The following is a 12,497-nucleotide window of genomic DNA, read 5'->3' as shown; positions in this document are numbered from 1 at the left end:
GCTGAGCATAATGCTCCAAGATCGGTCCCCTGCAGTATGCGCCTTCCATGCCCAGCATAACTTGAGAGGGGACTTCATAATCTCTAGGTCCAGCATACCCAGACCCCACACTCCTTTGGCGTGAGTAGGAGGCCCAAACAGGTGGAAGATCCCCAGGTGGAGCGGAAACCGACATGGAATATGATCCTAGTGCAGTTTACATTTTCACAGTGTTTACTAAAATTTAGGAACAGAAACATGAAGTTCAAGAAACACACCCAATCTGGCATCGTAGGGTTCGTAGGGTAACATAATATAAAGTGGGAGCCATAGAACAGGAGGCACACCTGGAATTACGTCCGGGCATTGCAGAAAACTTCAGAGAAAGCATATCCCCCAGCTGCAGCGCCTGGCAACCTGGGTGGAGAAAGACACGGGATGCCCCTTTCTCAGGATGGTTTCTTGCACGCATTTCGTCGAGCACCAGCCCTGCACCCGCAGGGGGTCATTTAGTCGAGCACCACCAGCTGGGCATTCCGACGGGGCCATTTCGTCAAGGACCATCGGGGCGCTCTTTGAGCGGAGCTCGGCCTGCTTCACTCACCTCCCGCGGCTTCTCGCAGTCCGGCCTGTCGCCGTTTGTCTCCAGTGCATCAGCACCGGCAGCCTTGGCGCTGCGATAGGACAATGAACTCTAATCTTGATTCAGGCAGTAAATTAAGCCATGAGAGCGAGCAGGTCGAACGCAGGAGTCCATTTCTCACGATCGCAAGCTGCATGCAGCAGATTGGGTTCTCGATCGCGATTGCTGCGGCAACAGAAACTGTGCTAGACTCTGCAAGCGGACGACATAGGACGACACCCCTGCTCCGGTGGCCTTATCCATCGAAAGGAACATCGAGTATAACAAAATGCTCCCATCGAAAGAAAATAAAAATAAGTACTCCCTCTGTCCCATGATATAAGAACATTTTTCACACTACACTAGTGTTAAATACGTTCTTAGGATGGAGGGAGTAGAAAGTAAAGCTCGTGCTTGGCGGGCGCCCCTATGTCTCGCTTTAAACTAGAGAAGCCTCGCGTCGGGGGAGCCTCAGATGGGCCGGCCCAGCCGCGCGGGAGGCCACGGCCTGTTTTTTTTTCTCTTCTCGTTTTCTGCTCTATTTTTGTACTTTTTTATACTTTAAGATATTCTACACACACAAAATTCTTTAAAAACACATTTGAGAAATGTTGAACAAGTATTAAAAATGCTGAACAAGTATCTGAAAATGTTGAATAATAAGTATTGAAAAATGTTGAACGAGTATATGAAAATGTTGAAAAAGTATTTAAAAAATGTTGAACGTGTATTTGAAAGATGTTGAACAAGTATTTGAAAAGTGTTGAATAAACATTCAAACAATGTTGAACGTGTATACAAAAAATGTCAATCACTTATTAAAAAAACTGTTTTTGACATATACGAAAATGTAGAGTAAAAACGAAAACATACATAAGAAAAAATAAAGAAAAAAATGGAGAAGAAAAAAGAAAACCGGAGAAGAAATAAAAAAACTAAAAAAACTAAAAAGGGGAAAATAGAAAAACCTGGTGTTTTCTCTCAAGTAGTTCGCATGTGCTATCCTAACGCGAGCCCAACACTAGCGCAATGGGTAGAAGCACGAGGAACCACCGTGTCGACCTGGGTTTGATCCCTGGGGAGTGGGTCGTGCTTTAAGGCTGGTCCACGAGCATAGATTTTTGGTCCAGCAAGTGTCTAACACAACACGTGAATATAAGGATACATGCTTACGAACGTTAATCAATAAAGCAAGTGTGTTTGGATTCAAAAATAAAATAAAATGAGCGGGTAAGTACGGTACTCATATCAATAAACCACGCTCTATATTTGTGGTTGAAGAGGATGACATGCATATTTTTCTTCTCTTGCCCCTATGCTAAAGCAGTTGGGTTCTCTAAACCCTGGTTTATTAGATCTTGTTACAACATCACAGGTATGTGCCGGAAATTATTCAGGCCATTCTAAACTCTGGGCACTCCCAAGCCTCTATGTGCACTGTCTTACTTTCGAGGGTTTCCTTGAGTGAGTTTGGCCCGCTTATGGGGCGGGTGGCGTTAGGGTGAAACCTTGGTACGGTCGTTTTACACCAAATGGAAGCAAGACCGTCCTTATATATAGATTCCAACCTTTTTTAGTCTCCCCATGTATATGATGGAGTTACATATCTTACCGAAGCGGTTCATAGCTTGTTTGATAAAGATCATTCCCGATTATTCTGGCAAGCGATGGACGACCGATAGAAATATCATATGATAAAGTGGGTTGACATTTGCATGCCAAAGGACTTGAGATGGGTAGGCATTCTAGCGTCCCATCGCATGAACGTGTTCCTTATGTTGCGGTGGGTCTGGCGGATAATTCGCCTGGACGGAGGTTTATGGTTGCAGCTTATTAAAGTAAAGTACCTTAGGGGCCAGCCCCTGCTTGTATGTGGATGTAGGGAGGGATCCCAATTTTGGAGGTCCATCCACCACATCAAGCATGAGATTCGCCTGGGGTTGTCCTTCTCGAATTGTAATGGTGAGCGGACCCTATTTTTGGCTTGATCCATGGGTGGACGGGCCCCATTATGTATGGGGTCAAACTTGTTTGTCATATTGTGACGCCTCGAGACCGATGCTCGAGAAAACTTCCTTATATTCCGGGTTTCGCCGTGTGTTTTATTTGTGGTTGCCCTTTTATTTTTGCATTGCATCATGTCATCATGCCATCATCTCATAAATCTTTTGCATCTCAACTAAATAAATTGTATGGATCTTCGATCCATTTAAATCGAGGGAAGGATGACTTCTCTTTATAATATATCCTCCCGATATTAGTGGAGCAATTATAAAATAATCCATTCTTATGGAATCACCTAAAACACACTTGCATATTTCCCCATGCCTGTGTTATCTCGCTGCTTGACCTCGAACCTTATTCGTAAATTCTTTCGTCATTTTCCAGAGCTCCACCAAAAATCCGAACATTTTTGGACCTTCCTGACCCTCACTTCGTATTCGAACCATTTGAATTTAAATCAAATGAGTTTGAATTTAAACTTTGAAAAATGGCCACTCCATTTTTCTTGGATCGTGCACATTTCTGCGAGTCCGGGAATATTATCCGCATGCCCAAATTCTTCCTCTAACCTTCTCTTCTCTCTTTTCTTTCTCTTTATTTCTCTGTTATTTAAAAGAAAAGGAAATAGGGGAGAGGGAGAAGAGAGTCTCGCCCAGCTGGGCCTCTCGCCGGCCCAACCTCCCTGGCCCACTCCCTCCTAAACCCTACCCGAATCCCCTCCTCCCTCTCCTCTCCCCTCGCACCGCCAGGGAGCCCGACTCCTCCATCTCGCTCGATCCCATCTCATCTCCCTCGTTCCCTTGCGCCATCTCTCCCTCCTCTCGAGCCACCCCTCTCCCTCACTCCCTCGACAGCGCCCACGCCCGATCCTCATGGCGCCCCTGTTCCCCGCGGTCGTGTCCCTCGACGCTCGCCATAGCTGCAGCTCCTTCTCCAGCCCCGTCAGATCCCAGCGCAGCCTGGTGCCTCCTCCTCCCTTGGTCCTGGACGCGCCCGGCCGCCCGCAACCATCGTCGTCCGCGCCCACAGGAGCCAGCAGTTGCAGCCCCGAGCCCTCTGCTTCTTCCCTGCCGGTGTCCGAGGCCGCAGCCTCCCCTGCCGCGGTCACCTTTTTCCTCGCCCTTCCATCTTCGCCGCTGCGCCAGCTCGCCTCTGCTCCACGCCGCTCCTCCTCTACCATGGCCTTCCTCCTTCAGCGTCGTGCCTGCACCCATCATCGCCGCCCCAAGCCACTCCCTCACCTTCCCTCGCCGTCCCGACCAGAAGTAGGAAACCAGGAGCTCAAGCCCTGCCATGGCCGCCACCCGTTCGTTGCCTCCGCCCGGTTCCTCTCACGCCATCGCCCTGTTTTTCCCCTACTTCGAACGAGGAGAGTTGAACCCTCCTCTGCCTCGCACGGAGTCCAGCTCCAGCAACGCTCGTGGACCGCGAACCGCGCCAAGACCAGCGCCAAACCTCTGCTTCGTCCTGCACCGCGCCAAGTACCACGACCATCGTGTTTCGTTTCTTCGCTGCCAAGGCCGAGAGGATGCCAAGTTCCATGATGACGAGGACCACCAAGTTCGTCTACCGTCGTCAAGTGAACGAAACGACTACCATCACTCCAAGACCCAAACGACTACTGCGACATAAATGTCTACGTGATGACCCCGAAGGACTTAGAGTCGCCAAGCAGCTCTCCGTATGAATGGGAACGCCTACCGTCGCCAAGATCGAGAGTACCTCTACAAAAACGCCAAGTACCCCTTCATGTCGGCAAGACCCGCAAATCGGACCCCGAACGATCGACGTCTCGTGGACCGTGTACAACTACCGTCGCCCCGAAGACGTTGGAGTCATCAAGTACCTCTCCGAAAAGAATGTGAACGACTACCGCCGCCAAGATCACGAGTACCTCTACCGTCGCCATGTACCCCTACTTCCACTACAAACGTCCCGAGAACGTCTACTTCCTCTACTTGGCACCGATCGAGAACCGTCCCGTTTGCATACTTCGAAGTTATAACCCGAGACGACGTCCGTGTAACGAATGCTTGCGATGTTTGAGATGCTCATGTTCAAACCGTGTTCGAGTTGTCATTGCACGTTCCTCCTCGGTTGCCATGCCGTCGACCCATGGGGAAGCCGGTATCCGGGATCACCCCACCATCCTCGCATGATCCGTTCATACACATTTTCTCTTGCACCGACATCTCAATGAGTTATCGGATCACCCGGAATGTTGCCGTGGCACCATTTCCGTGGTAGTTGGCGTGGCACCCTTTTTGTTCCGCCATGACGACCAAATGCTTCATAATGCTCATGTCAACTCTTAATAAAAACTGCATAAAACTTGCTCATGTCATTCGCATCATGATAACAACAATTAAAATGTTTAAAATTGTTGTTGCTATATATTACTAATGCATATGGGGATTTACCGGATTCGTTATTTGTTATACCCGACCCAATTTAAATTGTTTAGATGGTGTAGTTTTGTTATGCCTCACCTCTTGCCATGTTAACCAACATTTAATATTGTTGAGTACCTAACCGAGAGAGAACTAAATAATTGATGTGGTGTTCTGTTAATATGCAACTCGTTGCATATTGAGCTCCACTTAATTCGTAGGATTGTTTGTGCTTTTTGCCATGCCATGCCTCTTTAATCCGGACATGCATCATTCTTGGTTGTGCATCATGCCATGTTTACGTGATGGTTGTTTACTATGGTGTTTGCTTCTTTCCGGTGTTGTTTCTTCGGGTTGGTTCCGTTAACGTCGCGTTGTGAGGAACCGTTCGACTACGTCCGCTTTGTCTTCTTCATGGACTCGTTCTTCTTCCTTGCGGGATCTCAGGCAAGATGACCATACCCTTTAAATCACTTCTATCTTTGCTTGCTAGATGCTCGCTCTTTTGCTATGCCTATGCTGCGATACCTACCACTTGCTTATCATGCCTCCCATATTGTTAAGCCAAGCCTCTAACCCACCTTGTCCTAGCAAACCGTTGTTTGGCTATGTTACCGCTTTGCTCAGCCCCTCTTATAGCGTTGTTAGTTGCAGGTGAAGATTGAAGTTTGTTCCTTGTTAGGACATGGAGATGTTGTTCCTTGTTGGAACATGTTTACTTGTTGGGATATCACAATATATCTTATTTAATTAATGCATCTATATACTTGGTAAAGGGTGGAAGGCTCGGCCTTATGCCTGGTGTTTTGTTTCACTCTTGCCGCCCTAGTTTCCGTCATATCGGTGTTATGTTCCCGGATTTTGCGTTCCTTACGCGGTTGGGTTATAATGGGAACCCTTGACAGTTCGCTTTGAATAAAACTCCTCCAGCAAGGCCCAACCTTGGTTTTACCATTCGCCACCTAGCCTTTTTCCCTTGGGTTAGGCCAGCCCAAGGGTCATCTTTATTTTAACCCCCCCCCCGGGCCAGTGCTTGTCTAAGTGTTGGTCCGAAACAGAGCCACTTGCGGCGCCACCTCGGGGAAACTTGAGGGCTGGTTTTAGATGTACGTAATGTTCATCCAGTGTTGCCCTGAGAACGAGATATGTGCAGCTCCTATCAGGATGTCGGCGCATCAGGAGGTCTTGCTGGACTTGTTTTACCATTGTCGAGGATGTCTTGTAACCGGGATTCTGACTCTGATCGGGTCTTCCCGCTAGAAGGAATATCCTTCGTTGATCGTGAGAGCTTGTGATGGGCTAAGTTGGGACACCCCTGCAGGGATTTGAACTTTCGAAAGCCGTGCCCGCGGTTATGGGCAGATGGGAATTTGTTAATGTCCGGTTGTAGAAAACCTGAAGATGACCTTAATTAAAATACATCAACCGCGTGTGTAACCGTGATGGTCTCTTCTGGACGGAGTCCGGGAAGTGAACACGGTGTTGGAGTTATGCTTGACGTAGGTTGCTCTAGGATCACTTCTTGATCATAGATTTTCGACCGTGCTTTGGCCTTCTCTTCTGGTTCTCATTTGCGTATGTTAGCCACCATATATGCTAGTTGCTTGCTGCAGCTCCACCTAATACCTTTACCTTACCCATAAGCTTAAATAGTCTTGATCGCGAGGGTGTGAGATTGCTGAGTCCCAGTGACTCACAGATACTTCCAAAACCAGTTTGCGGGTGCCGATGATACCGAGCAGGTGACGTAACCAAGCTCGAGGAGGAGCTCGATGAAGACCTTGTCCTTTGTGTTGTTTCGTTCTAGTTGATCAGTAGTGGAGCCTAGTTGGGACGATCGGGGATCTGTGTAGCATTTGGGGTAGTCTTCTTTTATTTTGGTTCCGTAGTCGGACCTTGATTGTATCTGGTTGATGTAATGCTTTATTCATGTAATTGTGTGAAGTGGCGATTGTAAGGCAACTATGTATATGTATTACATGGGTTGTGTGAAGATTACCTCACTTGCGACATTGCTTTCAATGCGGTTATGCCTCTAAGTCGTGCTTCGACACGTGGGAGATATAGCCGCATCGAGGGCATTACAAGTTGGTATCAGAGCCTTCCCCGACCTTAGGAGCCCCCATTGCTTGATCGTTTTTAGCGGCCGAGTTGTGTCTAGAAAAATGTTTTGAGTCATTTAGGGATTATATATCGGAGAGTTTAGGAATTCTTTTTACTCCCCAGTCTCCTCATCGCTCTGGTAAGGCATCCTGACGTAGAGTTTTGACTCTTCTCTTCTCAAATTTTACTAAAAAAATTTTTAGGATCACGCGGGTATCTTGGAATCGTTCCGATGGTTTTGTGACGAGAACATTGTTCTTGGTGCCTCCTGACATTTAGGGGTTCTGGCAGTGTCCCGGGGAGTTGAGCTCCGAGGTGTTGTCATCACAATTTTATCATTGCAGTTCTGGAATACCTGAGTTTAGTTTCGCCGACATCGAAAATCTCTTTTATGCAGTTGTTGGTGAGATAACCTCGACGCCACCCAGTACTGGGGCGGGAGTTCAGGAGTATTGCGATAACTTGTATAACGGATGCTTTTCGAAGGTTGAGGTAGATGATTTCCGAAGGTTTCTTGGTTATGTGTTGAAGGATGGATACAGCTGGATGTAGGATTTGTTAGCTTGGGTGAGATATTATGCTTCCCCTGTATCCCCAACACCTGATTGCATAACCGGAAAATTTCGGGAGTTTATAAGTGGGAATTCAAGTAGCTCCTAGGATATCTTTCCGACAGATGTATGATATGAAATTGGGGTTCGACATCTAGTGGTCCGCCTATTCACGGTTGGTTTTACAGTGGTCTCGTTGTGTCTTAAAGAGTCCTTGGCTATGCCGACTCGGGGACGCTTCGTATGTCATGTGCACTGCCTTTGTACATGATGGTGCTGTACGATCGAGCCCGTGTAGGCCCCACCACGAAAACTTCGGACGAAATCTCTATCATATGTTTGTTCTGGCTTATTCTGCAAGCCAACCCTTTGTTTTTGGTTTTGAGTTGTGGTATTCGAGTTGCTTCGAAGTCAAATGTTGATTCCATACCTTTCCTAAGCGGTGTTCTCATATTCCTATGTGAATACTAATCCTTCATGATAATCGAGATTGGCATGTCAATCCTTTTCAACCGGTGTGTCTCTCTTCAAGTGGATCCGATCATTTCAACATTCGCAAGATCAACTCAAGTCTTCTCAACGGTGTTTGTTTCATCCGTCTCCAAGTTGCCTTTGTTTTTCCCGCCCACCCACCCTTTTTCTTCAACGATTCAGATTTCTTATTCAAGTATCCTTTTTATTGATGGGAAGCCTCTCCATTCCTTTTCCGTCAATGTTCTTATCCGGTGATTCTCAGGAAGATTCTAATGGAGCTTCAAGTTCGTCATTCTTCTTTCTTTTCATCTCCGGTGGTTTCAAGTCAAGCTTTGTTGATCATATATTTTCCTCGTTTCAATGTTTTCTCATGCTGGTGCAATTCTTAATCATTCACCTCTCGCTATTCAATTGTTCCGGAGTGCTCACGATATCTTGAAGATTCGTGTTTCCACTCTGCAGTCGTTCAAGATCTTTTGAGGATGTTATCTCATTCAAGTCATTTAATTCTATCGGTGCAATCTCTCTTTCAAATCATTCAACGGTGTTTTCTTTTGAGTGGGCCCTAACCCACAGGTCTTTTCCCAGGATCTTACCTGACTCTTCTTATTTTCCCGGAGCTATCCCCAAATTCTTTTCCAAGTTTGACGTAAGAGTGAGTTATCATCAGTCAAATGCCTTTCTCCAAGATCGGTTAAATTATTTTCATCGTTGGCTCAACTTTTCCATTTTTCATCCCGGAGTATCTCAACAATTTGGTGGTGTTTCTCATCGTCATTCTCTGCATTTGAAGACCGAAGAAGAATTTTCCTCCATATCTTGCTCCATTCTCTCCAAGATTCATGGCGCTAGCTTTATGCCATTCTCTCATAATTATTATTTTTTGGATGTGAGAATTCTTTTCACCCACCCGGAGCAATTCAAGATTCTTTTTAGTTTGTTCTCCGGAGCCCATCATCTCGGAATTTATTCATTCTCAGCTTTCAGCTATGGTTCTCCAAATCTTACCGGTGCTTCGTTCAAGTGATCCTCTAATCAGTTCGGGATCTATTCGTTCACTTGTATCTAAATTCTCTCAAGTATATTCTTTCGTTCTCTTCCCTGTGGTTCTTCATCTTTTATTCGTTCATTTTCAAAAAAAATTTACGGTGGATCATTCAAGATCTCTCTTCCTTGGCTATCATATCAATTCTTTCGATCTTTCAAATTATACCGGTGGTTCGTTGAAGACCTTCTCAAGTTTGATTTATACCGCTCTTAATCTTTTCAACGAGAATAAGTAGTATGACAAACCCGTTGTTTGTCATCAATTTAATTGGTGAAGGATAAGCATAATGCAATTCTTATTCTTGTTTCATCCAAATGATTAATTCCCTATTCTGGAGGCTCATCAAAATTCTTGATCTCAATTGTTCATCTTATCTTTTTCCCGGAGTTCCTACCTCTCGCAATTATATCACCACGGAGGTTCATCTAAATCATTACAAGGTTTCACCTTGTGTTTTCAACTTCTCTTTCCTTTTGTTTGATCATCCTTTTGTTACCGGAGTTCTTCTTGAAGGTTCTACATGATGGTCCATCAAGGATTTAATTCCTCCTCGAAGTGTTCATTAAGATTCTTTTCAGAGGAGCTCAAGTATTCTTTATCTTGCATTTCAAAGTGCAATTCTTTCAACCTTATCATTTGAGGTGGTGCTATGTCATTCTTCATAATTTGAGTTCATGCTTTCATGATTCACATGTTGTTAAGAGTGAGATATGTTAAATCCATCAACCTCTTCGTTGGAGTTTTCTTGGGTTATATTTCACCTAAAGCTTCCCCTAAGGATTGTTGCTATTATGGTGTTTATAATTAACCCAAGTTCTTTTATCCTTCCGGTGAGTAAGTTTATCGTCTCCTTCTTGTTATCAAGTCAATCTATCGTTCCGTTAGTGGCAAAATTTCACCTCATAGTTTTGAGAAGTTTTTTTTTCATAAGCCCACTACCAGCTTACTCTTTTCGTTGTTGGTTTTCCAACAATTCCGTTCGACCCTTCTCCTAAAAGATGCCTTGTCAAGCTCTTTGGTGACAGAACTTGGCATTTTCTTCTCCATTCTTTTCTCTCAATTACCTATCTTCTATTCTTTCGTTCCGGAGGCATTGTGATGTTGCTCTCTTCAACCCATCTTTTCGTTTTGCCAGGATCGTGTTCTTTTCTTGGTTTATCCATTTAACCGGAGTGTTGTGTCCTTTTTTTCCTCAAGCTCTTTTCGCCTTATCAAGTCTTGCATAACTTCTCAATCGGAGTGCTGTTCGAAGTTGTTCTTCCTTGTCCCTCTTTTCTAACAGAGTATTTTCAACTTTGTTCATCTCCGTTGTATTTTTTCTCGAAATGGCTTAACCTTTTCAAGGTTCGTGGTTTCACTCAGTTGTCAAAGAAGCAACTTAGTTTTACCTATTATCTTCCTCTTCCTTTTCCCTCCGGTGCCATTCTAGATCTCGGGACGAGATCCTCTTGTAGTGGTGGAGTGTTGTGACGCCCCGAGACCGATGCTCGAGAAGACTTCCTTATATTCCGGGTTTCGCCGTGTGTTTCATTTGTGCTTTGCCCTTTTATTTTTGCATTGCATCATGTCATCATGCCATCATCTCATAAATCTTTTGCATCTCAACTAAATAAATCGTATGGATCTTCGATCCATTTAAATCGAGGGAAGGATGACTTCTCTTTATAATATATCCTCCCGATATTAGTGGAGCTATTATAAAATAATCCATTCTTATGGAATCACCTAAAACACACTTGCATATTTCCCCATGCCTTTGTTATCTCGCTGGTTGACCTCGAACCTTGTTCGTAAATTCTTTCGTCATTTTCCAGAGCTCCACCAAAAATCCGAACATTTTTGGACCTGCCTGACCCTCACTTCGTATTCGAACCATTTGAATTTAAATCAAATGAGTTTGAATTTAAAATTTGAAAAATGGCCACTCCATTTTTCTTGGATCGTGCACATTTCTGCGAGTCTGGGAATATTATCCGCATGCCCAAATTCTTCCTCTAACCTTCTCTTCTCTCTTTTCTTTCTCTTTATTTATCTATTATTTAAAAGAAAAGGAAATAGGGGAGAGGAAGAAGAGAGTCCAGCCCAGCTGGGCCTCTCGCCGGCCCAACCTCCCTGGCACACTCCCTCCTAAACCCTACCCGAATCCCCTCCTCCCTCTCCTCTCCCCTCGCGCCGCCAGGGAGCCCGACTCCTCCATCTCGCTCGATCCCATCTCATCTCCCTCGTTCCCTTGCGCCATCTCTCCATCCTCTCAAGCCACCCCTCTCCCTCACTCCCTCGACAGCGCCCACGCCCGATCCTCATGGCGCCCCTGTTCCTCGCGGTCGTGTCCCTCGACGCTCGCCATAGCTGCAGCTCCTTCTCCAGCCTTGTCAGATCGCAGCGCAGCCTGGTGCCTCCTCCTCCCTTGCTCCTGGACGCGCTCGGCCGCCCGCAACCATCGTCGTCCGCGCCCACAGGAGCCAGCAGTTGCAGCCCTGAGCCCTCTGCTTCTTCCCTGCCGGCGTCCGAGGCTGCAGCCTCCCCTGCCGCGGTCACCTTTTTCCTCGCCCTTCCATCTTCGCCACCGCGCCAGCTCGCCTCTGCTCCGCGCCGCTCCTCCTCTACCATGGCCTTCCTCCTTCAGCGTCGCGCCTGCACCCATCGTCGCCGCCCCAAGCCACTCCCTCACCTTCCCTCGCCGTCCCGACCAGCAGCAGGAAACCAGGAGCTCAAGCCCTGCCATGGCCGCCACCCGTTCGATGCCTTCGCCCGGTTCCTCTCACGCCGTCGCCCTGTTTTTCCCCTGCTTCGAACGAGGAGAGTTGAACCCTCCTCTTCCTCGCACGGAGTCCAGCTCCAGCAACGCTCGTGGACCACGAACCGCGCCAAGACCAGCGCCAAACCTCTGCTTCGTCCTGCACCGCGCCAAGTACCACGACCATCGTGTTTCGTTTCTTCGCTGCCAAGGCCGAGAGGATGCCAAGTTCCATGACGACGAGGACCACCAAGTTCGTCTACCGTCGTCAAGTGAACGAAACGACTACCATCACTCCAAGACCCAAACGACTACTGCGACATAAACGTCTACGTGATGACCCCGAAGGACTTAGAGTCGCCAAGAAGCTCTCCGTACGAATGGGAACGCCTACCGTCGCCAAGATCGAGAGTACCTCTACAAAAACGCCAAGTACCCCTTCATGTCGGCAAGACCCGCAAATCGGACCCCGAACGATCGACGTCTCGTGGACCGTGTACAACTACCGTCGCCCCGAAGACGTTGGAGTCATCAAGTACCTCTCCGAAAAGAACGTGAACGACTACCGCCGCCAAGATCACGAGTACCT

The sequence above is a fragment of the Triticum dicoccoides genome, chromosome 7A, assembly GCF_002162155.2.
Source record: "Triticum dicoccoides isolate Atlit2015 ecotype Zavitan chromosome 7A, WEW_v2.0, whole genome shotgun sequence".
In the NCBI taxonomy this organism is placed as follows: domain Eukaryota; kingdom Viridiplantae; phylum Streptophyta; class Magnoliopsida; order Poales; family Poaceae; genus Triticum; species Triticum dicoccoides.
The sequence above is the reverse complement of the archived record's forward strand: the minus strand, read 5'-3'. Positions refer to the sequence as shown.